The sequence below is a fragment of the Mauremys mutica genome, chromosome 11 (genome assembly GCF_020497125.1).
Source record: "Mauremys mutica isolate MM-2020 ecotype Southern chromosome 11, ASM2049712v1, whole genome shotgun sequence".
Classification (NCBI taxonomy): Eukaryota; Metazoa; Chordata; order Testudines; family Geoemydidae; genus Mauremys; species Mauremys mutica.
This window is the reverse complement of record NC_059082.1, coordinates 10,295,576-10,318,942: the sequence shown is the minus strand read 5'-3', so window position 1 is coordinate 10,318,942 and position 23,367 is coordinate 10,295,576. Positions and strand designations below refer to the sequence as shown.

The window sequence follows — 23,367 nt, the reverse complement described above, 5'->3', positions numbered from 1 at the left end:
GAGGGCGCTCCGGGCTGGAAAGAGCTAATTCTCAAGACAACCAGCAGGAGGCACCATGCCGCTGAGTCTTCACACCGCAACAGGGCCATATAAGATAGACAAACTGAAAAACCTGTGGCAGATATATATGGGCATATGTGCAACATTATTGATTCACCTACAGTCCAAACTAGGTTATTAAGCTTAAGGTTGTGTGAGAAGAGGTTCCATTTGAGAAGACCACAACACAATTTTATCACACAATACTACCAAGTGCAAACCTTTAAAAAAAATAACACTGACTACATGGAAACCACATTTTGTTTAAACTTGTTAATCATTGTCTTCTTGCATGACAGCCCCGGCATTTAAAATATGTTAGGAGTGACACAATCCTTTCACCTGGTGCAGACATATATCACTGGAAGGATGTTCTCATAAACAAAGTGCTGCAGGCTATGATCTTATCATTCTCCTCTTCCTTCTTCTCAGTTCAGTTCAATGACAAACATTTTTTTTCTGTTCTTTGCTCCAGTTTCTGTTCAGGAGACGCCTCGTATTGGAACAGCAGGTGATGTTGCAAATAAGGATTGATGGACATCGGTCATGGTGTAATGGGGAAGCAGGGAAAACTTGCAATGAAGTTTGAAATGCTTTTATGCAGTGCTTTGACTCTACCCAGTGCAATAGCTACTCTTTGACAGTGATAAGCAAAATTTTATAATCACACGCACAGTTCATTTTTAAAAAACTGTATGTTAAAAGCGAAGAGGGACTTGTCTACCCTATGGTGCCCCATGCTGACCTAACATGGGACTGTAGGCACTCTCTGCCTCAGTTTCCCTTTTCCTCAGGGCCCCTTAAGAACTCCGTAAAACAAAATTCCCCTGTGGGGACTCTACTTAATTAAATCCTAAAATAAATTTGAAATAAAGTCTCTCCACTTGGGCATAAGTGTGACACAGCCTTCCTTCTTGGAGTCTGTGGACTCTGGAGTTCCTCTCTTAGGAGAAATTGTCTCTCTCTCAGCACCTCCCTATAACTGAGCCTTGATAGCCTTTTATTAGGCCCAGATATTCCTTAGTCAGTTACCTGCCTAGATAGACTCTCTCCCTTTAAATTAACTTGTCATGGGCAGACTGGCCCTGGACTCCCCTCAAAGGGGCCAGCAACCCCAAGATAGGGACATAAAACCAATAAGAATGTTTGAAGGAAATTACTGCATTACTAGAATCATTCAGTTGAGTAGATCAGTAGAGTGTCGACTTTTAGATGGTTTGTAGACACAAAGAGGGTGGCTCTTCTGGATGAAGCCGGAGATAATAGGATGGAAGAGAAATTCCACAGTTCAGTGACTTTTTTAATTTATTGGAGAGGAAAATATCATCCATTTAAACCCTTTAATGGCTAGAGTGTGTGTAATTCCCTGTTTGTGCTTTGTAAAATTTTTCTGGGACAATTTGTGAAGCAGGTCCAATTTTCACCAATATCACCAGCAAAAACTGGCACATTTTTCTCCTGCAAAACTACCATCTCAATCCCTCCAGTGATCTTTCTAACTATATGTGACACTTATAAGTAAGAAGTCTTGTCACTAGAAGTATACAACACATTCAGTTCAAGATGAAAAGCACTCAGAATGTCCCCTTTTTCAGGTTTGTGTTGTTTCCATGAAAATGCCATTTTTCCCCGGTATTTTTATTAGTAAAAATGCCATCATATTTTACATTAATTTCCCCTTCTTCTATCATACAGATCAATAATCCAAATGCAGCATTTCCCAGTGATGGAGATGGATTAGTTGAGATTTGTCACATGGTTGAAGTTATATTGTTCCTCATGATTCCATGATGGATTAAGCCTATTTCTTGTGACTCTTAGTGGGAAGTATGCTGTTTGAGCCAGTCAGACAAAAATTAAGTGTCTCCTTTCCAATGTTTAATTTGAAATACTTCTATAAGTACCCAGCCTTGGAACTGATTTTTTCCAGTATCTGACACTAACTAAATTTCACATTGATTATCATTATATCTTCTTGCTGAGGCCTCCTGAGCTTCCGAACATCTCTTGTGTTGTGTTATGGTCTTTGCCCTGGTCTACACTGTAGGGGGGAGGGGATCGATCTAAGTTACACAACTTCAGCTACGTGAATAACGTAGCTGAAGTCAATGTACTTAGATCAACTTACTGTGGTGAGTCGACTGCTGTCGGCGCTGGAGTGCAGGAGTCGATGGGAGAGCACTCGGGGGTCAATTTATCATGTCTAGACTAAAGTGATAAACCCATCCCCACTAGATCAATCTCTGCACGCTGATCCAGCGGGTAGTGTAGATATACCGTTAGTGTCTTATGTTCCTGGAGGTCTGCACTCGTGTGAGCAGAGTACTTATGAGGCCAGTACTCAAAGAGGGATGATCTAAAGCTCATTGAAGTCAACAACAGTCTTGGCATTGTCTCCAAGTGGCTTTTTCATCAGGCCTTGCATAGCATGAGAACCGTTTCTTTTCCAGAGTGTGAAATTCTTAGTAAGCTTCACTTTTATTAGTACTATACCATGTTACAAGGAGAACATATCTCTGATCTTTCCCGGAGGACTTTCTTCTGTTTTGTCATAGCATCAAAGACATTCATCACAAAAGAAAGAAAGAAACCCAGGAGAGGTGAATCTATGTTCAGCAAAGAAAATAATATTATTTCTCTAGAAGAGGCACCAATTATCAAGGTCAATAATCAGACATGGCAGTGAAGAGTCAGGATGCACAGCCAAAGTATAATTTGTTCAGTACTGAGCATCTCACAGATAGACAGTTCTACCTTCATACTTCAGAGAACTGCTGCCCATACATGGAAGGGTAATTTATCATTTGAACAAGACAGTCATGTAGGTATCTGTCAGAAACAAAGTATAGGGCAGAATAACTACAGAGGAAGATGCTGAATTTGGAGAGGAGAATTCCTTTGATGCGTAACTTCATTTGGAAATCATAGAATCAGATAAATGTAGGGCTAGAAGAGTCCTCAAGAGACCAGCAAGTTCAGACCCTGCACTGAGGCAGGACAATGTGAATGTAGACCATCCCTGACAGGTGTTTGTCCAATTTGTTCTTAAAAACCTCCAATGACGGGTAGCCCACAACCTGCCTTGGAAGTCTATGCCAGAACTTAACTGACCTAATAGTGGGAACGTTTTCCCTAATAACTCTTCTAAATCTCCCTTCCTGCAGATTAAGCCCATTACTTCTTGTCCTACCTCTAGTGCGGTTTGTTTATCTGCCACGTCTGCAGGTTTGGCTGATCGCAGCTCCCAGTGGCCACAGTTCACCGCCCCAGGCCAATGGGAGCTGCAGGAAGCGGCGCAGGCCAAGGGACGTACTGGCCGCCACTTCCCACAGCTCCCATTGGCCTGGAGTGGTGAACAGCAGCCTCTGGGAGCTGCGATCAGCCGAACCTGCGGATGCAACAGCCAGCAGGTAAACAAACCGACCCAGCCCACCAGGGGCTTTCCCTGAACAAGCGGTGGCCCTAGTTTGAGAACCACTGCTCTAGTGGACATGGAGAACAATTGACCACCATCCTCTATAACAGCCCTTAACATAGTTGAAGACTGTCATCGGGTCCTCCCTCAGTTGTCTTTTCTCTAAAAGAAAACAGGCCCAGTCTTTTTAACCTTTCCTCATAGGCCAAGTTTTCTAAGCCTTTTGTCATTTTTGTTGTTCTCCTCTGGGCTTGCTCCACTTTATCCACATGTTTCCTGGATTATGGCACCCAGAACTAGATAGATACAGTATTCCAGCTAAGACCTAACCAGTGCTGAGTAGAGCTAGACAGTTACCTCCAGTATCTTTCATATGATACTCCTTTTAACGTACCTCAGAATGTTACTTGCTTTTTTCACAATTGCATCACATTGTTGACTCCTATTCAATTTCTGATCCACTATTACCCCACCCCCCCAGATCCTTTTCAATAGTACTACCACCTAACCAATTATTCCCCATTGTGTAGTTACACATTTGATTTTTACTTCGCAGGTGAAGTTCTTTGCACTTGTCTTTCTTGAATTTCATCTTGTTGACTTGTTGACAATTCTCCAATTTGTCAAGGTTGTTTTGAGTTAGATGAACCGGGGGACCATGAGTGATGTTGAAGAAGAAGGGCAGGAAGGTTCCAATGATGAGTGGGAACATATCACTGGCCAGAAGGCTGCAAGGGGAGATGAAACTCACTTTCTCTCATGTAATACCAAGACAAGAGCCTCCATAACCCACAAGACAGAGAAACAGCTACTGTAAAGGCACAAAGAACAAACCATTTTTCCATCCACTGTTGCTCCTTTTTTTTTCCTACTGTTCTGTCATCACTGCTGACATTGTGACATCAGTTGGCAGAGGAGCGGGAAGATGTAGTCACCTGCAACCATGCAACTTGTGTGCAAGCTGTGCACAGGTCAGACTGAGAAGTTCTTACATTCACTACAGTGGGATTGTGCCAGGTGATAAGTCTTGGGGTTCTAACTACTGCTGCTATGTCTGGTTCTGTGTGCGCAGTGGGGCATATATTTACCCTCTATGCAGTTGAACATAAACATTCCCTTATACAAACTGCCTGCTGTTTTAATCATATTGCTATTGCAGATCTCTTTGCCTTGCCCACCATTACGCTAAAATGCCATTACACTCACCCTTACTCCCCTTTGCTTTTTAATCCAAACTGATACAAAATCGTGGTACCTGATCTACAGTGTTCTTATTTGTTGACATGGGCAAAGGTAATGCACCATGCAAGTGCGAAAAAAATAAGTGGCCCATTTCACATACCATGGACTCTATGCAGTACATGTGGGTCAACACTAGGGAAGGAAACTTGGACCACATGGAAATACCACCCCAGTAAGAAATATCATAGATCAGCGGTTTTCAGTCTATGGTCCGTGGACCACAGGGGGTCTGCAGACTTCGTCTAAGATTTCCAAAGGGGTCTGCACCTCCATTTGAAATTTTTCAGGAGTCTCCAAATGAAAAAAAGGTTGAAAACCACTATCATAGATAGCTTCATTCTCTTGTTTCCTTCATGCTGTCTTTCAGAATGTCAACACTAAGCCTAGGTTTTGCACAGAGTCCCTGATCAGAGAAATGAATAAGTCTTCCACATAGCAATATGTTTTACTTTTTGGTTTGCAGGTCAGATTAAAAAATGTGATTTGTTTTGTTCTGGTTTTATCAGGAATGTTAAAAATAAACAGCCAAAACCCAACCGTTGCTGCCAGCTTTTCTCGTGGTTGAAATAAACCTTTCCTGAAAAATAATCCCAAAGGTGTGAATATCCTGAAGATCAAGAAGCTCTTTAAGAACTACCAGTGGCAGAATCATGCAATTAGAGTCATGCCCCATAAGCATTAAAGGCTTAAAACATTAGCAGATCACTTTAATGGGAGCAATTTTTTTAAAGTTTTATTTAATTTGCATTTAAATAACACTGACTATGTTATGGACAGCTGACTCCATGAAAGCTATGCAGCTACACAGATACACAGTTTATTAGTGTTTGCAATTCTCTGAGACCCGAGTGAGGATCTAAAATAGACCTTACTTAACATTTCTGACTATATTTTGGTTAGTTTGCTTTCTGATCTGATGTAGATAGAGATTCCTTGTTCATTTCTTAAGTATTTTACCTTAAAGAGTAGTGGAGGAGGAGGGAATTAAATGAACCATAAAATAAGTCCATAAATGTAACTCAATAAACAAAAAAAATCCTTAATACATGGAGTTGTTATAGGACATATCAGATATTATGGGCCTCATCCAAACTCCCAATGACCACAGTGGTTCTCTAGATGCTTTAGAAAGAGAGCTCTCCCAAATGTGGAAACAATTATAAAGAAATTAATGACTTATTAGCAAACATTCCATAATTCATTTCTCACATCTGGGTCAATGTTACTAGTAAAACATAGGCTGCATATTTTAGCTCTTTAGCTGACTTTGTTTCTATTGGGCATTAATCCCCCATTGCTGTTCCTTTAAAAATGACTTAAAACTAAGTCTCAGCAGCTAGTCCTCTTGAGAAAGGTAGTTCATGAAGATCTTTATTCAGATACAAAGACATAAATTGCTCCTCCAACTGAATAAGAAACTCTGGCTAACACAACATAGTAGGTCACAAAAGATAGATGGCATGATCCAAAGCCTACTGGAATCAATGGAAAAACTGCTGTTGACTTCGATGGGCTTTGGATAAGAAACCACTGAAAATGGATTTTAACAAGCATGTAATGGATTGAATGAAAGGTACGCTGTTATTCTACTGGGATATTTTTAATTTCATATTCTTTAAAATGCCTGTATACACATCAGAACTACTGACCTGACCCAACTGTTATTGAAACTGATGGAAAGCCTACCACTGATTTCAGTGGGCATTGGATTGTGCCTTAAATTTTCAGGTTAACTCAGAAGATTAGACATGGTGTCTTTACATGGTCAGTAAATCAATATTATGCAGAAGAAACATGTGCCAGAAGTCAAAACCACCATATTATTTGTATTTAAAATAGCAATTTAATCAAGGATATCTATTAGAGACAGAGAAAATATTCTATATCCAATTAAGATAAAAAATCTTGCATTTATATGATCCTTTTTCTTGTTTTAATGATCAAGTGGTAGGTCCTCCAAATAATGGAAATTAGCATCACAATGGTGCTGTGATAATTTACACCATTTCACTAAATTATTTTTGTTAGTAATTAAAAGATAGTGACCAGTGTGACTCAGAGGCCCATGGGTGGTTCTCTACTGTGTGTCAGCAACACTTGGCAGGCCTGTCATACTCATTACACCTAACATATGGTTGTCATGTTGTATACCCAAAAGTTGTCATGTAATATATCATTGTAAAACTAATAACGCACTGATCATTAATTTTCTCGTGTAATATGTATGTATGGAGTGGCCACAAAGAGTTATGTACTAGAATTATGTTCTTAAAAAGTGTTTGGCAAGCAATGCGTAAGCACAATCGGCCTTAGACAAAGGAATGTGTATTTGTTTGTCTGACCAGACTAATCATCAGGAAGAGACAATGAAGGTACATCTAAATACATGGTAAACAAACCAACAAGCAGAGGAGAAGACAGCATGGCATCTCTCAGAAAGAGAATCTTGGTCTGGGCTTACTTCTTAAAGAATACATTTCAAAGGTTTGCTAGGCTATAAAGACAGGGGGTCTGACCCTCAGAAGATAAGCAATTGAATCATCTGTTTGTATACAATATTACTGCATCTGAAAAAGTGGGGGGGTTACCCACGAAAGCTTATGCCCAAATAAATCTGTTAGTCTTTAAGGTGCCACTGGACTCTTTGTTGTTTTTGTGGATACAGACTAACATGGCTACCCCCTGATACTTTACAATATTACTGAATTATAAAAGTGAATCAAGTAAGGTCTTTTATGAAAGCCTGTGACACACTGGTGATTAATGTCATTGTGAAATGTATGTATTAACACTAGGTGAGGACTTACGGATACTAACTGACATTATACTTTAAAGTCTGTGACCAAACACAGGGAGACACAGGTTTTGTCCCAGACAGGAGAGAAAGCAGCTGTCTACCTGTCTTCAATGTAAATTGTGCATTATAGAAGCAAAACAATGGAAGCCCCGTTTACATACAATTCAGCAGAGGGATGGAAAAATCACAGGAAGGGAAGAACAGCAGGAAGCCTTCCTGGCTCTTGAAACAGAGACAATGAATTTTGGGGTGATAAAGGGGTGGGGGAAGACGTTTGAGTTGTCTGTCACTTGGGGGATTAAAGGGCACAGAGCTTTTGAAATCACAGAACATTGGACCCTTCAGCCAAGAGTTGAAGACGCTGGAAACTGAGTCGAGGTGAGAAACCTGCTCAGGCACAGACTGTAACTTGCTGCAATTAAGTTTCAGTCTTAGAAGCATATTTTTACTTGTATTGGCTTGTAACCCTTTTTATCTTTATTCCTTATACTTGGTCCTTCCTACGTCCTTTTGTTAAATACACTTTGTTTTGCTTTTACTACAGATCAATTAAGTGCTGTGATTGAAATAAGAGTGTTTGTCAAACCCCAATTAAATTAATGAGATGTGGTGTATTGTCTCTTTAAAGGAGAAATAAACTTCAGAACTTCAGTGAGTGTTCTAGGAGAGGACTTCAGGGGACGTCTTGGGGGAACTCGGGAGTTGGGGTTCACTATTTGTTACCTACAAGGTAAGGTGTGGACTGGCAGAGTCCTGGAGAGTTTGCTGACAAGGCAGACAAGCTGATGCATCAGGAAGTTACCACACAGCTTAGCAGTAGCAAAGTTCTCACTTGCCAAGGCTGAGAGAGGTCACACAGTAACTCCCAGTTTTGGGAACCTCAGCAGATTTTCACATTGGCAGACAATTTGGGGGAAATTTGGGATGGGGAAGGTGTTGGGGTCACCCTGAAAAAAAGTAGCCAGGTGGTGAAAGCCAAGGAATGACCTGCATGCTTGTATCCTGGCTGTGGGTGTCAGGGCCTTGAGCCCTGCAGCATAGCATATAAGGTACCCAGAGTGACAGACCCCCATGCTGATCTGGGTTGAACCCCAAAGTATCACAACCAGGAAAAAGAGAGAGACTGAGATGTGTGTTTCATTTTCTTCAGTGGATGATCAGCCTTAAACTTGTATTTCATCATGAAAAACCACTCTTGGTATGGACAAAGGACAGTGACTTAAATGGATATGAAGAACGTTTAGATACAAGTGAAAACAGTTTATTTGGGATACATTTCATTTTCAATGAGATTCAAATACTTCAAACAGATATTAAATAACAATTGCATAGAAAAATCTACTCTTTCTCAATGCTTTAGTAACCTGAGTTCTATATGAGTGTGATGATTTTAACGCATGGTTTCAAAGAATGACCAGATCTGAGCAACTACTCATATTGTCTCACTGGGGATAGATGTGGCAGACATAATGCATGTATGTACACCCACAAACACACACCTTTCCTAAGTATTAGTTTGGCTGTCAGACTGGAAAATATTAGTATCTTATGGGTTAAAGCAAAAATTAGTAGAACAATCATGAACAATGCATCTTTTGGCAGAAGCTAAAATTCATGTGAGGTCTCTATATGTTTCTTTTAATTATACAACCCAGGACTGCAAATAGAAGTCTAACCAGAACATAGACTTCAAAAAGTTTGGCTTTCTTAAATATTCAGCTGATTTCCTAACCCAAATATTCTGGGTTCTCTCATCCCTAAAAAAAATCAGTATCACTCTTCCCCCCCCTCACCCCCTTTTCTTTCTATTAGTTTATGATGTCTGTATTTTAGAGCCTAAAGAAAACAAATGTAATTTCTATCACTCGGTAAGGTAATGGAATTAGTCTGATGAAACATCAGAATTTTTTACACTGAATTTGTAGTGTAAATTACAGGGGAAGGACGCCTCTTAATTCAATAGCCACTTACACTGATATCCTGTACAAACCACATCGATTGCTACAGAGATATATAACTCCCATAACATTCCAGCTTGATGTTTCTTTTGCAATCTTAAACTTTTCTTTCTCTTGAGAGTGGCTTCTGCTATTTCCCATTTTGGGAAATATGTTTCTTCCTACCCTTGTGAAAGTCATTCCTAAGAGTACTGGAAATCTGATCTCTCTATTATGCAATATCTTTATCAGATTCTCCAAGGAGATGCGTGTTTCAAGCAGAACAATCTCAGGGCTAAGAATCCCATGTGATAATGGAAAAATGCTCCAAAGTATGCATTCTGCCAGTGACTTTCCCCAGTGTACAATGCCTGAAGTTCTGACACATTGGATTTTTTTAACCATTTGTCTGGAATGAACTCACCACATAAGATGCTAGATCTGAATTACATTCAAACAAAACTGTGGCATCTCAAGCTGAAAACTTTAGGATATATCAGAATATTTATCTTCAAATGAATTGAATTAAAATCACTATTAGTGTTAACGGTAAACATACTGGAGGGACATTCCTCTTTGGTCTCAAGAAAAGCAACAGAAAGTCTCAATTAAAAAGGGTGGAAAGGAAGCTGCTTTGGGATATTTGAACAATACCAAAAAAATTGATGGTATTTTGGGACCTGATCCTCAGAAGGAGTCAATCAGCATAGTTCCACTGACTTGGCCCAAACATTTTGATGGGAATGTGCACTTCAAATACTCTTTCGGTTTTGATCATTTTATCCCTGCAGCCCCAAAACAACATATACGATATAGGAAAGAGCTTTGTGGCTTTTTGGCTGGGGGGTTGATATTCTATGTGTATAGAAATTAAGAAGCCTAAAATGATTTAGTCCTGAACAAAGAAGAGAGTTAATAGAGCAATGTAACATGATAGTGGTGAACGCTGATTGGATACATCGCTTCAAAATATCCTACATGTTCAGAACAGCTGGAAACCTGAGAAATTATAAGGGCATATATTTAAAAGGGATAGACAAGAATAGTTTAAAAAGCCATATCAGATGCAAACAACCTATGGGATTCACTCCTGTGGGAGATTATTGAAGAGAATAGTAGTTTAGAGGTGTTCAAGGAAGGGTTACATATTTATATCAGTACTATATCACTGTATAGATTGAAAAATTACATGGATATCAAATCCCATCATTTGGAGCATACATTGTTCCAGCATTGGGTTAGCACTAAATGTGTTCCTCGGTGCAGCAGAATTGCATAATTCGTCTTACTACATTATGTAGTGTGGAAGGTATATATGCCTTCTCAGGGAGAAAATACTGGGTATTAAGGGGTATTTAATCTAGTGGAGACAATCATAATAAGAACCAATGGCTAGAATTATATCCAGACAAATGCATATTAGAAATAAGGCACGAATTTTTACCAGTGAGGGAACAAACTACCAAGGGAAGTGGTGGATTCTCCATCTTATGAAGTCTTCAAATCAACAGTGGATGTTTTGCTGGAAGGATATGCTCCAGTCATGATGCAATTCTCTGGTCTGTGTTATACATGTCAGACTAGATGAGCTGATAGTCTCTTCAGACCTTAAACGGATGAAGTGGGTATTCACCCACGAAAGCTTATGCTCCAATACATCTGTTAGTCTATAAGGTGCCACAGGACTCTTTGTTGCTTCTATTAATCTAGGTGTTACCAGTAAGGAGGCACAAGTATTGGCAACTTCCAGAGTCAGGTTAACAAATTAGAGCAATCAGTGGCCTTTTCAGGGTAGCTCTTCCTACTGTATGTTTTTTTAAAATAAAAGGAATTTGAATGTGTAACTCCATTATTATGCTATAATATGAGACATCTTAACCCTTTTTAAAACTGTAGTGTACACACACCACCAAAATAAATATTGGCAAAACAGTCCATGTTATGGAATAATAAAGTACTGCATATAGGCAGGAAGAATTAAATTCCTTAGCTGTCATTATGGTAGATGTTCATATGTCATAAAATTCTTCCCAAATATAAACTAATTTTTTTTAAAAAGTAATATATGTATTATTTGTATTACACTAGCACCTAGAGGTCCCATCTCAGAATGGTCATTGTGCTAGGCATTGTACAAAGTCAAACACGTCCTTGTACTAAGGAACTTGCCATCTAAATAGATGTAACACACAAAGAGTGGGGTAAAAGTGCTTGGATGAATTAGGAGCACAAGCCGCACTGACTCTTAACTCACTCAGGTACTTTTGAAAATCTCATCCTCAATAGATAAGACAGGCAAAGGGTAGGAGGAGAATCAGAGGCACAGAGAGATGAAGTGACTTACCCTGGGCATACAGCAGGGCAGTGGCAGAGCTGGGAATAGCATCCACGTATCCCAAGTCCCAGTCCTGTGCCCTGGGTACTAATCATGCTGTCTCGGAAACGTATCATGATTTGTGAGAATCATCAGCACCATAGAATGACCTGAATATTGCCTGAACCATCAGTTTCTTCTGCAAGTGTCAGGATTCTGAGTGCTCTGGTCTGAGGCCCGGCATGGCATCGGTGCACGTCTGTGCATGAGCACAAATTCCACAATTTCATAGACATGTGGCTGGATGCCCAGTCATCTAGCCTCATGTATAAACACATTGGAGACTTGCACACACATATGCGGTTCTGTGTGGACAACATAGGTGAGCAGATGGACACACACACACACATACAATGACATCAGGGCAGAAAATCAGGCCCTTTATATGCTTACTTCACTTCCATGCAGGCAGCAAGAAAACTGTGAAACAAATTTGCATTTCATACCTATAGCTAACGCCAGGCCTGTGAAAATTTTATGGAACATTAAAAGGAAAAGTGATACCCTGGCACTTGGACCAGCTACATCTTGTGAGAGGTGCAAATCCACTTCACACCTCAACAATTTATTAGCCACAATTCTGCTTTAATCTGGAAGAAATAAGTACCCAAGGAATAGATTCTCCGCTTGATACAGTTCCCATTCCTATAAGTTACACGTGCACATTAAAAGAGGAACTTACCTCCTGGAGTCTCATTTCCTCTGGCAAATATGTTGCTCGGGGAAAAACTGGACACCTATTCAAATTTAACCTATGTTGGCAAATATTTGATTCAATTTCATGGAGCTCCCCAGAACACTAGTCTAAGTTCCAGGGGCAGATCCTCAGCTGCTGGAAATTGGTCTTTCGCCCCTGCCTCCAGTCACTAGAGCTATGGTGGCTTATAGCAACTAAGAATTTTTCCCCCTTCTCTTTGAATCTAGGTTTGGCAGACTCTTGCTATTTACTCCATTATGTGGAGGGAAATGTGATTTCCTTGTAGCAGACTCAATAGTCTGTGACTTTCCCCCTCAAAGTCAGGGAGGCCTGCACTTACAAATATAAGGCTGCAAATGACATATGTTTGCAAGTCCAGAAATGACAACAGCCTTTCAGGTGCTATTTTCTGGTTTATAGCAAAAGCATTGTGCATCGCTAATTGGGCCATATGGACTTCCATTTTCCCCAACCATTTTTAACAGTACAAGATATTGTGTCCTATGCCTCTAGCAGCTGATCTGTGCTATCCACACCTCCAATGTGTCTCTTGTAATCTGTTTCACATAGAGGCTTGTATTTGTTTCTGTCCTCCTGGGTTCTGACCTCTGATGGGAGCTGTAAATGGTGGTTGGTGGTAAGAAGGCACCATCACTTCCTCTTTATCAGTTTATTTTATTCCTAGCAGTTCTTCACAGCTCTACATTTTACCAAGTTTTCTCTTTATCAGTATCTCTAACAGGTGGCCGCACTGATGCCTCTCAGCCTACAGTTTGATGCCTTGTAGCTTTCTTCCTGGCTGAGAAATGTCACAGATGGAAATGAGCAGTTTCATCTCTTCCTGCCAGCTGTACAGTGATCATGTGGTGGCAATCGCTTCAGCCTGCCTGGGACTATGGAGTAGAAGTTGCATAGGAGTATTCCCAGATGGAAGCTGGAACTGGTAGGGCTATTCTATCCTTTTTCTAAAAGGTAAAGTGATGTAGGTGAACCTAACATCTCCGCCAAGAGAACCAGTTAAGGTGCCAATTTTGATGATGGGGTTAAGTTCTCCCTGGCCGTGGACATGGAATTTTACCTTCATCCCTTAAATTGGTTACTCCAGGACAATATAGAAGTGCATTGGTGGGGTGAAGCTGGAAGATTATATTGCTGATCTTATTCTGTAGGTATTCGGTTTTTATTTATTTTGGTTTTCAATTTATAATGTTATTTTTAAAAAAGTACAGTGTATTGATATTTTTATTCAAATTTCCAATTACACAAACACCAGTCTATAGGCTCTCCCACCAAAGAAAACTGAGAGATCCCCTTTACCAGTCATATTATTTATTTCTATTATGAGGGCACTCAAAGCCCCCGGTCAGGATCGGAGCCCCATTTCATGGACCAGGACTCCATTGTGCTAAGTGCTATACCAACACATTGTAAGAGATGGTCCTTGCCCTGAGGAGTCTGAAATATAGACAAATGGTGCAATGAGAGGCAAAAACAAATGATGAGCTGGGCATATGGTGAGCACACATACTTAGTTGTTGTTACATTCATCTTGAAGGTTCCACTATATATACATATGTAGTGGAACCTTCAAGATGAATATATATATGTGTGTGTATATATATATATATGTGTGTGTGTATATATATATATATATATATGTCAAGAGACAGGTGCATAGATATATGTTGGGTCTGATTCTTCACTGCCTTTTGCAGTCTACTGCATATATGTATATACAAAGATGGAAATGGAGATGTGTGTTGCAAAAAATATTGTATATACTTGAGTGTGGAAGGGTATATGATGCTAAAAGGAATTGGAGGCATGGGAGTAGAAGAGGCCAGGACAATATAGATAAAGGGAAGAGGTGGGGAGGGAACAAAGCAGAGTGATAATGGGAGGATGACGGCAGGAGGCAGTCAGATAGGACAGATCTGAATAGTTTATCATAAGATAGAGGACTTCACTCCCATTGTCCCTAGGATCTTTCATAGCACTAAATTTACCTAATGTTAAAATGTTTTTTCTTCCCTCTTATACCCAGACTAGGCCTTGCAGGTCTGACAGATATTTCCATTCAACTCTCAGATTTCCCATCCAAGGGCATATGCCCATATGTCCCACAGTGTTACCTCTCTCTTTCATCAGATAGATAATTACTTTTTGCGTCACTGTCTAGCTGCACTTGATTAGAGACCTAGAAATAAGAAGATCTGTATCCCATTATCTATCCCCTGGTCCACCTACTCATCTTCGAGCGATTTCAATTGCAATGGACTTTAGTAAAGGAAATGCTATCTTTTCTATGTATATGTTAGACTTAGGTAACTGATATATTGGTTTATTTCAATCTTCTCATTTGGGTTCCATGTGAGAGGGCTGGAACACAATTATAGTGCGCTCTAAAGATTAATGGCTTTTAAGTAGGAGTGGAGAAAGTTTCCTCACCCATTTGGGATCCATCTGCCATGTGTGTCGGACAAGTTTGGAAGCCCTTTTTTCACGTTTGATCAGTATAGCTTACCTCTGTTATGAACAGTCGCTAGAAAAGACTCAGTTAACTGACTTTGTTTCAAAGAATTGCATAAATACGTTGAAAGCTGTGCTGAGAATCACCAATGCTCTGTCTTGAGCAACCATTTAAAAGGGTCTTTACCCACCACACCTACCTGTTCACATGCAGTTTAGGAGAAAAGATCAGATTTTCAGCATGGCTTGGGCCCACTGGTTGCCTAAAGCGGGGGGGAAATGTGATTCATTGTTGAGGATGCCCTGCCAATAGCTCCCTCCTATTTCTGCCAGAGGGGTATTAATTAAAAGAACCTCAGCTTATCACAACTGCCACTCCACCACACTTTAAAATATCATCTCTGATTTATCAATGGGATTACACCACGGGTGAATTTGGACCATGATAACTCAAGTAGTAATGGTGAATCAGACTGTAGAACTTTCACTGTTGTATGTTACTCTGATTTATCTCCATTCTTTTCAGCTTTTTATTTGCTAAGGAAAGGGGCAGTGTTTAATAATATAATTTTGAAAGGTCTCCAGACAGATTTGGTATTGGAAAGGAATATATAGACAGATGGAAAAATGGACCCTGTTTTACTCTGGTCAGAGTATTGTAGTCTAATATGTTTTAATGAAGTATAAAATCACTCTCTGCTGTGCTTGCTTCTGAGGTACTAGGTTATTTTCAGTTTGCTTCCTGGATTCTGGAGATAATTCCCTCAGCTTTCATTGGGCCAACAACAAAATGATGGCAACAAATATATTGTGCTTTAATCCAGTGCCAGTCCTTCTCTCCTCTTTGCTAGGTGATTGTGTACATGCTAAGATAGCTACACACTGTTCTTAATTTTACAACTTCAGTGCACCCTGGATATTCAAGGCACAACCATAAAAGCAGCATCTGTCCTATAGGAGTAGTTGGCCAAACTTCCTTGATGATTTCTATGGTATGGCAGGTGCCACACCTTTAGTTTCATTCAAGGGATCTAGGTATCCTGTGAAGAGTGGGAGATTCATGAAACTCCATGACATTAATGGGGAACCGTGTACTCTAAAACTCTCTGCCAGCAATGGAAGAACTCACCTCAATGTACTACTAATATACATGACTAGAGAAAACCTTGCCATTTAAATAGACTAATTAGTTATGTTTAATAGCCCATAATTTAGTATTTCTGAATTGTTAGGAATTTCAACAGGATTAGAAAGGTGAGGAAATGGGTTAGTATTACATTGCTTAAGATTATATGGCAAATGGGGTTTTCACACTAGATTTGAGACATTTGTACTACATTTTCAGCGTGAGCTCACATTGTCATTCTATAAAGACCGCTCTCCAGATGGGCTAGTTTGTCTACCTGTGTTCCATTTTAGGGCTTGATTTTAACTTTTGGATAATTCCTGTGAATGCCAAAGACAGGGTAGCAAATCCATTAAATATCTACAAGAGTGATTGAAATGGAAAATTCCAAAAGAAACCCTATTAGAGTTTTTTTTCCATCAAATCACCATTAGAGACTTCTTATGCTTTTCTTAATTATACATTGATATTAACTGGACTGTTGCATGATTTAAAACTGGCTCTTAATCTCGGCTATTCTGTGCTGCTGTAGTTTTTATGACATCCAACTAACAACTGCTTTATACATTAATCTATCTAGAAAACCACCTTAATATTTTTTGGTCTTTTTTTAGAAGAAAAAAAGACCCCAAGAACGAAATGAAAGCTTTTGGGTTCAACCATTAGCAATTTTCTGCTTAGTATTTGAAAAATTGCTTATTTTAATTGCTTCGCAGAAGAAAAAGATATCAAAGCTACTGTTCTCTATTTCCAAACTTCGTAATTATTTCACTCAGTCATCTGAAATAGCTTAAAAGTATTTTCATTGAAATGTAGATTTCTTCCATTTCAAATGTACTTTTATTCTCCAGTGTTTCTTTTCCTTTCTTTTAGTTACTTCTTCTCTGGTCTCCACGACAGCAAACCTGGACTCCAGTCTCTGGAAACAAAAGCATAGAGATCCATGTCTGTGTACACACACACATGTATACCTCCATTGTTTAAATGCAGCATCTCCATCAGAAGCCCATCTTCTTCATGCTCTAAGGACTGCAATAATAATATCGACCTCTTTTATAGCACTTTTCATCAGTCAATATCAAAACCCTTTGCCAAAGAGGTAAGTATCATTTATCCCCACTTTACAGATGTGGAAACTGAGGCATAGAGAGATTAAAGTGACTGGTCTAAGGTCAGCCAACACACAAGTGGCAAAGCCAGGAATAGACCTCCGATCTGCTGAATCCCACTCCAGTGCTCTGTCCACGAGGCAACACTATCTCCCAAGTCACATTTCATTTCTGTACTTCACATCTACAAGTTTTAGTGAGACCATCATGCCAGATGACGAATAAAAACACAGGGCCAGAATCTCAACTGGTGTGAATTGGCATCTGAAGTTAACAAAGGTCTGCCAATTAGCTCCATTATTATTTACTATTTCTATTGCAGTAGTGCCTAAGGACCCCAATCAGGGATCAGGGCCTACCAGCGTAGGCACTGTACCAACAAATAAGACAGTCCCTGCCCCGGAAAACACGCAACCCAAAATTGTCAAAAATAGGAGCCTAAAGTTAGTGTCTCCTAAATCCACATTTAGGTTTCTAAGATTATAATTTCCATAAACACCTGAATGACTTAAGAGCATAAGTAACATTCACTTCAATGGGACAGGTGTGCGTGCACAAATTAGCCACAATAGTGGTCTCAGTAGTCACAGGTGCCCACCAGCCTAATCATCCCCAGTGAAGGATCTGCCCCTAAAGTCTTTCCCACTGCAATCTGCACCAGTTAACTGAGCCTACAGATAAACCAAATAGTGGCTTCAAAAGCACAAAAGGACAACAGTAAAAAGAATCCCCATGAAAGTCCCGGACACAAAGGAGAGACATTTTGCTGAGGGTACCATAAGATTTTCTCTGTCTCAATCTACTGTTGGCTTTCTCCTCAGTTGCATACTTACATCTGCCATATGCAAGGACAGATTTCCCACATTGACATTTAAATCTCTAAGATTAGCCCCCAAACACACTTACTTGAACCTGGAAAAATGTGAAACTTGATGTTCCCAGGGATCTATGACTCAAGAGTAAATATCTATCTAAAAGAAATGAGCTAACAACTCCACCAGAAGTTATGTGCTTGATGCAGAAATTACTGGGTGTATTTCTGTGTTCCAAGATAGGCAAGAGTTCAGACTATATGATCATAATGGGGTCTTCTGGCCTTCAAATTTCTGAAACACATTATCTTTGGTTTCAATGCGTGAGGATCATACTCTTCCCCATTTTACTCCGAGTTTCATATTTAGAATGGACTCTATCTCAGAGCCTAACTCATTCTAAAATCTGCTGTGTATTTTACCTGATCTTAATGTCAAAAATATAAGAATCTACCATGGGTGATGGTTCGGCTTAGGTTCATTTGAAAGATTTATGAACATCAGTGAATATTTCAGTGAACCCACACTGAGTTTGGGGTTTGTGATGAAATCTGGAGACAGGTGAGTTCCATGTGGTTTTAGGCAGTACAAACCCTTAGTGTGTGAAGGAATTTACTAACTAAACCCTGCATTTGTTTTTCACTGAACTTGAACATCAGTCACAAAGCCTTGGGGTCTTGTTGGACTCACCACTGATCCTGGATATCAAGGCAGCAACAGTGGCAAGAAATTATTTCCTCCTCCGATAGTTTGACAGGAAACTATGCTACTTACTCTTAGACGAGGATCTGGCCACAATGATCTGTGTGTCCATCATTTCTAGGCTGGGCCTTAGCAGTTCTCAGTATCCAGAGTTGAAGATGGAAGTTACTAACTTCACTTCTGCAGAATGCAGCAGCTTTCTGTCTGAGCAGGAAAAGACAAAGAAACAATATCATATGACATAAATGGGCTGAGGCCCAGCTACATCAGAGAGTGTCCTCTAGCAACAGCTGTGTTTCTCTGGGATGATGCACCTGCAGGCGGTTAGACAAAACTCACAGGAGCCAGAGCTAAGGCGTTTTTGGTTTCTGTGTCCTCAACTGTGGAACAAAAGTACTGGAAGGGATAGGACTGAATCCAAACAAACCATTCTCCATACTCAGGTTTTACAAAAGCTTTTTAGCAATAACCAAAGACAAGGAATGAGAACAGCAAAAATGAAAGAAAAAGAGAAAGAGACAGAGGCAAAGCTTCCTAAGGAAGAGGCAGAGTTCCTATAGAAATCTCTTTGCAAAATTACTGTGTTCTGTGCTCCAGTGCTACTAGATCCTCTAAATAAATTAACTTCTTGCCCACAACAAAAATTAATGCTCCCTTTCTTACCTTAAATATCTTCAGAGATAGTTCCAGGACTTGTTGAGAATAGAGAGGAAGAAAGGGAAGCAGAATGTTTAGAAGCTTCTCAACAATGCAAATACCCTCAGGTCATGTTGGCCAGACTTCAGTGAATGCATCAAACCATCCAGAAGTTAGAAAGGCTTTGAGTCTTGATGCATAAATCTAGTTTTGTTGCTATCTCTACGTACATACAACCTTGTCATTATCTGGGAAGCTCTCGTGTTTTACCTGCAGACACATAAAGTGAAATCTGAGGATCTCCATTGGAAGATTTAGCTGAGTATCTGAATGAATGCTAGCTAGGGCAAGAGTAACCCTTCATGATACCGAAGATAGGACAAATCACATAGTCAAAGAAAGAATGAATTATATTAGTAGTAGTATTGCCATTTCAAAGAATGCATTTAAATAAGTCAAAACTACTTAATAAAGTTTGTTCAAAGTAGCAATAGTAGTAACACTTACTAGAGGCCTAAATTGTGCAATCTTAACTCACATTGAGTAGAACTGTGCTCCCAAGCAGTTCCATTGATTTCTATAGTACACATTAGTTATGCCATTTCTTGCTTCTTGATTTTGATGGGCCAGCAAAGATCTGAGACTGATGTGAGTGAGGGTCTCACAATCTAGACTGGAATGACAGCTGCCAAAGAAAAGATTGTAATGCATGTAAGTCATGTCCATATTACATGCCAAGAGCTATTTTTGCATCTTTGTATTATTGCCTTGCAACATCCTAAGATAGTCAAATAAAATGCAAGGAAATGTTTCAATGCACTGTAAAATACGAATAGCATAAAAAAATTACTCAACCCATCAGAAGGTAGAGGTAGCATAACTAATGTGTATTATAGGATCCCTTACAAGTGAAATGCTAAATCTCAAGGGGCTGAACTGATAAAATAATTTGATGTATAAATGATGCAGCTGTTGCTATGGTAACAATATATGTTTTACTGAATAGATCAAGAAATGGTCAAGTAAAGCTTTGTGGCTGGGCTGGGGATTAAAGATAAACTTTTGCACTGGGGAAAATCCAACTGGAACATGAATCCACTTGCCCTGAAATTTTACTCTTGCTCTAATTGTGTCTAAATTTGGGACTTTCTCCTTGAGAACCCAACTTTTTTTTTTGATCCCAGAGTGAAATAATAATAATACTAAATGGTGAATAAATTATGTACTTGTCTTTGCAGTGAATCAAGCCTCAGCCACTGCGATAATTCCAAGCCAGTGAGAACTCCCATCTGAAATCTTCTTTTGGTATAAAAATGAATCAATTCCTGCCATGTGAATATGCCTGTTTTACTTCAGTCTTTGCTTACCTTCTAGTCTTTAATTTTCTCCTTTCAATGGATTACTCATACCTGTCCCTTGGCTGAAGGTGGGGATTGGGCAACAAGAACTTGCACCTTAGTGCCTGCAAATGGAAAGCAAGAGTATTTGTGATTCAAAAGCTGTTTCTATCACAGTGTTATAAAAGTATCATGCAAAGACCAAATGCAAACGTCAAAGAGAGTCTCATGTCTCTCAGTCAGAAACAGCAAAGAGAAAAAGTGATGGGGAGTCTTTCTGACTGAGTCAGAGAATACAGGTTTGGTCAAGCCAGACCAATTCCAATTCATTTGGATCGGTGCTGGCTTGTGAGACTGTAGGAAAATTAGCGGCTGTCTCCTGGTTAGGCCCATCCTTTTCCAGTTCTCAGTACATTCAAGCAACAGAGGTGGATTCTCTTTAATATAACAATACAAACCTTGCCTGGGTTTCTCATTGCCTCTCTAATATATCACAAAGCATTTATGTTGCTGTTGTCTTATCCCCCACCTTCTTCCTCAGTAAAGTAAAGGAACTTTGAATGCCGTTTATTGTCAACCCAGCATCTTCCATTTGTATGGATATCTTATCTGGATTTTTGTTGTGTTATCCCTTGAGCCCTTGTGACAATGCCTGATTGTGAACATCTAGACAAGGATGATATCAGCATTTCAAGGTGTATTTTTGACTGCAAGTCTTTTGTTGTTAAGTGACTCAGGCATAGGCATGGGTGTATACAACATGGACGCACACATCAAAAACATACACATTTCCATTGTATCTCTACTTCTCTCCCTTTCAATGGAAGGTAGGATGCAAGATTGCTCCTCCTCCCCAACAGCTGATACTTTCCAGACTGTATTGCATTAAACACATAACATACAAATAAGAGAACTGCACACTAGCAATTTGTGGTGTTTTTCTTTTCCTAAAGGTTCGACAACAAGAACAAAACAGTGTCTTAAAGAAATTGTCAGTCTCCCTCATCCCCCAAAAGTGCCTTGTGCTGCTCAGGGAATGGACAGCTGGGGATTCTCTTTGCACAGGGGGAATCCTTGGGCATCATATAGCTGGCAGAGCCCTGTGTTCACAATGTATGTCATAGAATCATCGAAATATAGGGCTGGAAGTGACCTAGAGAGGTTATACCTTCTTGCTGCAGCAGGACCAAGTATACCTAGATCATCCGTGACAGGTGTTTGTCTAGCCTGTTCTTAAATACCTCCAATGGTGGGTATTACATAATCTCCCTTGCTAACCCTTTCCAGTACTCAACTATCTTTATAAACATTTTTCCTAATATCTAACCTAAATCTCCCATGCTGCAGATGAAGCCAATTACTCCTTGTCCTACAGGTGCCATGTATGTTGGTGTCATGTACATCGTAGGGACTGAGGGAGCATATCCAGAGCACATTCTGCTTCAGTAACCTGCCCAGCACAGTGACCCCTATTCACAGATTCATAGATTCTAGGACTGGAATGGACCTCGAAAAATCATTGAGTCCAGTCCCCTGCCCTAGAAAGATGTTGTTTCTGGTGTACTTTAGAGCAGTGTTTCCAAAACTTGGGATACCACTTGTGTAGGGAAAGCCCCTGGCAGGCTGGGCTGGTTTCTTTACCTGCCGCGTCCGCCGGCCTGGCTGATCATGGCTCCCACTGGCCACGGTTCGCCACTCCAGGCCTATGGGAGCTGCGGGAAGCAGTGGCCAGTACGTCCCTTGGCCCACACTGCTTCCAGCAGCTCCGATTGGCCTGGAGCAGCGAACTGCGGCCAGTGGGAGCCGCGATTGTCCAAACCTGCGGACGCGGCAGGTAAACAAACTGGCCTGGCCCAACAGGGGCTTTCCCTACACAAGCAGAGTCCCAAGTTTGGGAAACACTGTTTTAGAGTATCTCTGAGGCTGCTCTAAATTACTGCACAGTCTAAACTGACTTTGAGATGCTCTGAGGGAAGGTAAAAATGACTTAGATCCATCTTCTCCTTGCACCCATCACTCAAATTATGCCCCAAGCACAGCTTCATCAGACATAAGCAGAAGAATAATAGATAAAATTTTGAGAACATCTTACATAGTCTTGCCTCTCCTCCCTATAAAATGTTGAGCTTGTTTGGGAACTGGAACACTGATTGCAATTATTTTTCAGGCATGAGGCCGTATGTTGTAATGCAACAGCACATTGCTCATCTCATCCTGGAAAATGGGGATGGCACACAGTGCAAGGTCCCTTTGACGCTGTTAGAACACCTCGCTACTTATAATTCACTAGTTAGCTGCACTCTTAACGTTTGCATGCTTTACAGATATGCCTCCTCGAGGAGATGTGTGGGAACAGAATGGTGCCGAGAAAGGAACGCCGAAGGTAATGTAATGGATGTTGCTGGTGTTTTTTAATTCTCAGAAAATCATGCTGGCTCTTAAGCATTCTAAAGCAGCCACTGCAACATTGGTGCAGCCAGCTTCAGTGTTGCTTTAAGGCAGCTGCTACAAATAAGCATTCACAATTGCAGATGTTTCCTCTTTTTTTTTAACTCCTTGCTTACCACTGGCTGGAAGTGTTTGTTTATTTATCTTAATGAAGTGTCTGTTCAGGGGACTGGATGGCCCAAGGGCTTTGTAACACAATATATTGTGTTTCATCTCTAGCTCAGGAG

At 40.2% G+C, this 23,367-nt stretch overlaps 2 long non-coding RNA genes across 7 annotated transcripts in view; one reads left to right on the top strand and one right to left on the bottom strand.

Annotated features, from left to right (window-relative positions):
• The first annotated feature begins 8,102 nt into the window (after nt 1–8,102).
• LOC123344325 lies at nt 8,103–20,723 on the top strand. The gene is made up of 4 exons (XR_006572520.1): nt 8,103–8,223; nt 13,232–13,444; nt 16,970–17,195; nt 20,594–20,723. It is a non-coding gene; the product is annotated as an uncharacterized LOC123344325 (long non-coding RNA).
• Nucleotides 16,744–23,367, bottom strand: part of LOC123344324 — a 28,970-nt gene continuing 22,346 nt past the window's right edge. For 5 of the 6 annotated variants that reach the window (XR_006572517.1, XR_006572516.1, XR_006572518.1 and 2 more), the window contains 3 exons: nt 19,383–20,817; nt 18,792–18,923; nt 16,744–17,015 (listed from right to left, as the gene is read on the bottom strand). This is a non-coding gene — a long non-coding RNA (uncharacterized LOC123344324). The remainder of the gene's footprint in view (nt 17,016–18,791; nt 18,924–19,382; nt 20,818–23,367) is intronic. The other variant, XR_006572515.1, reaches the window with a different exon arrangement.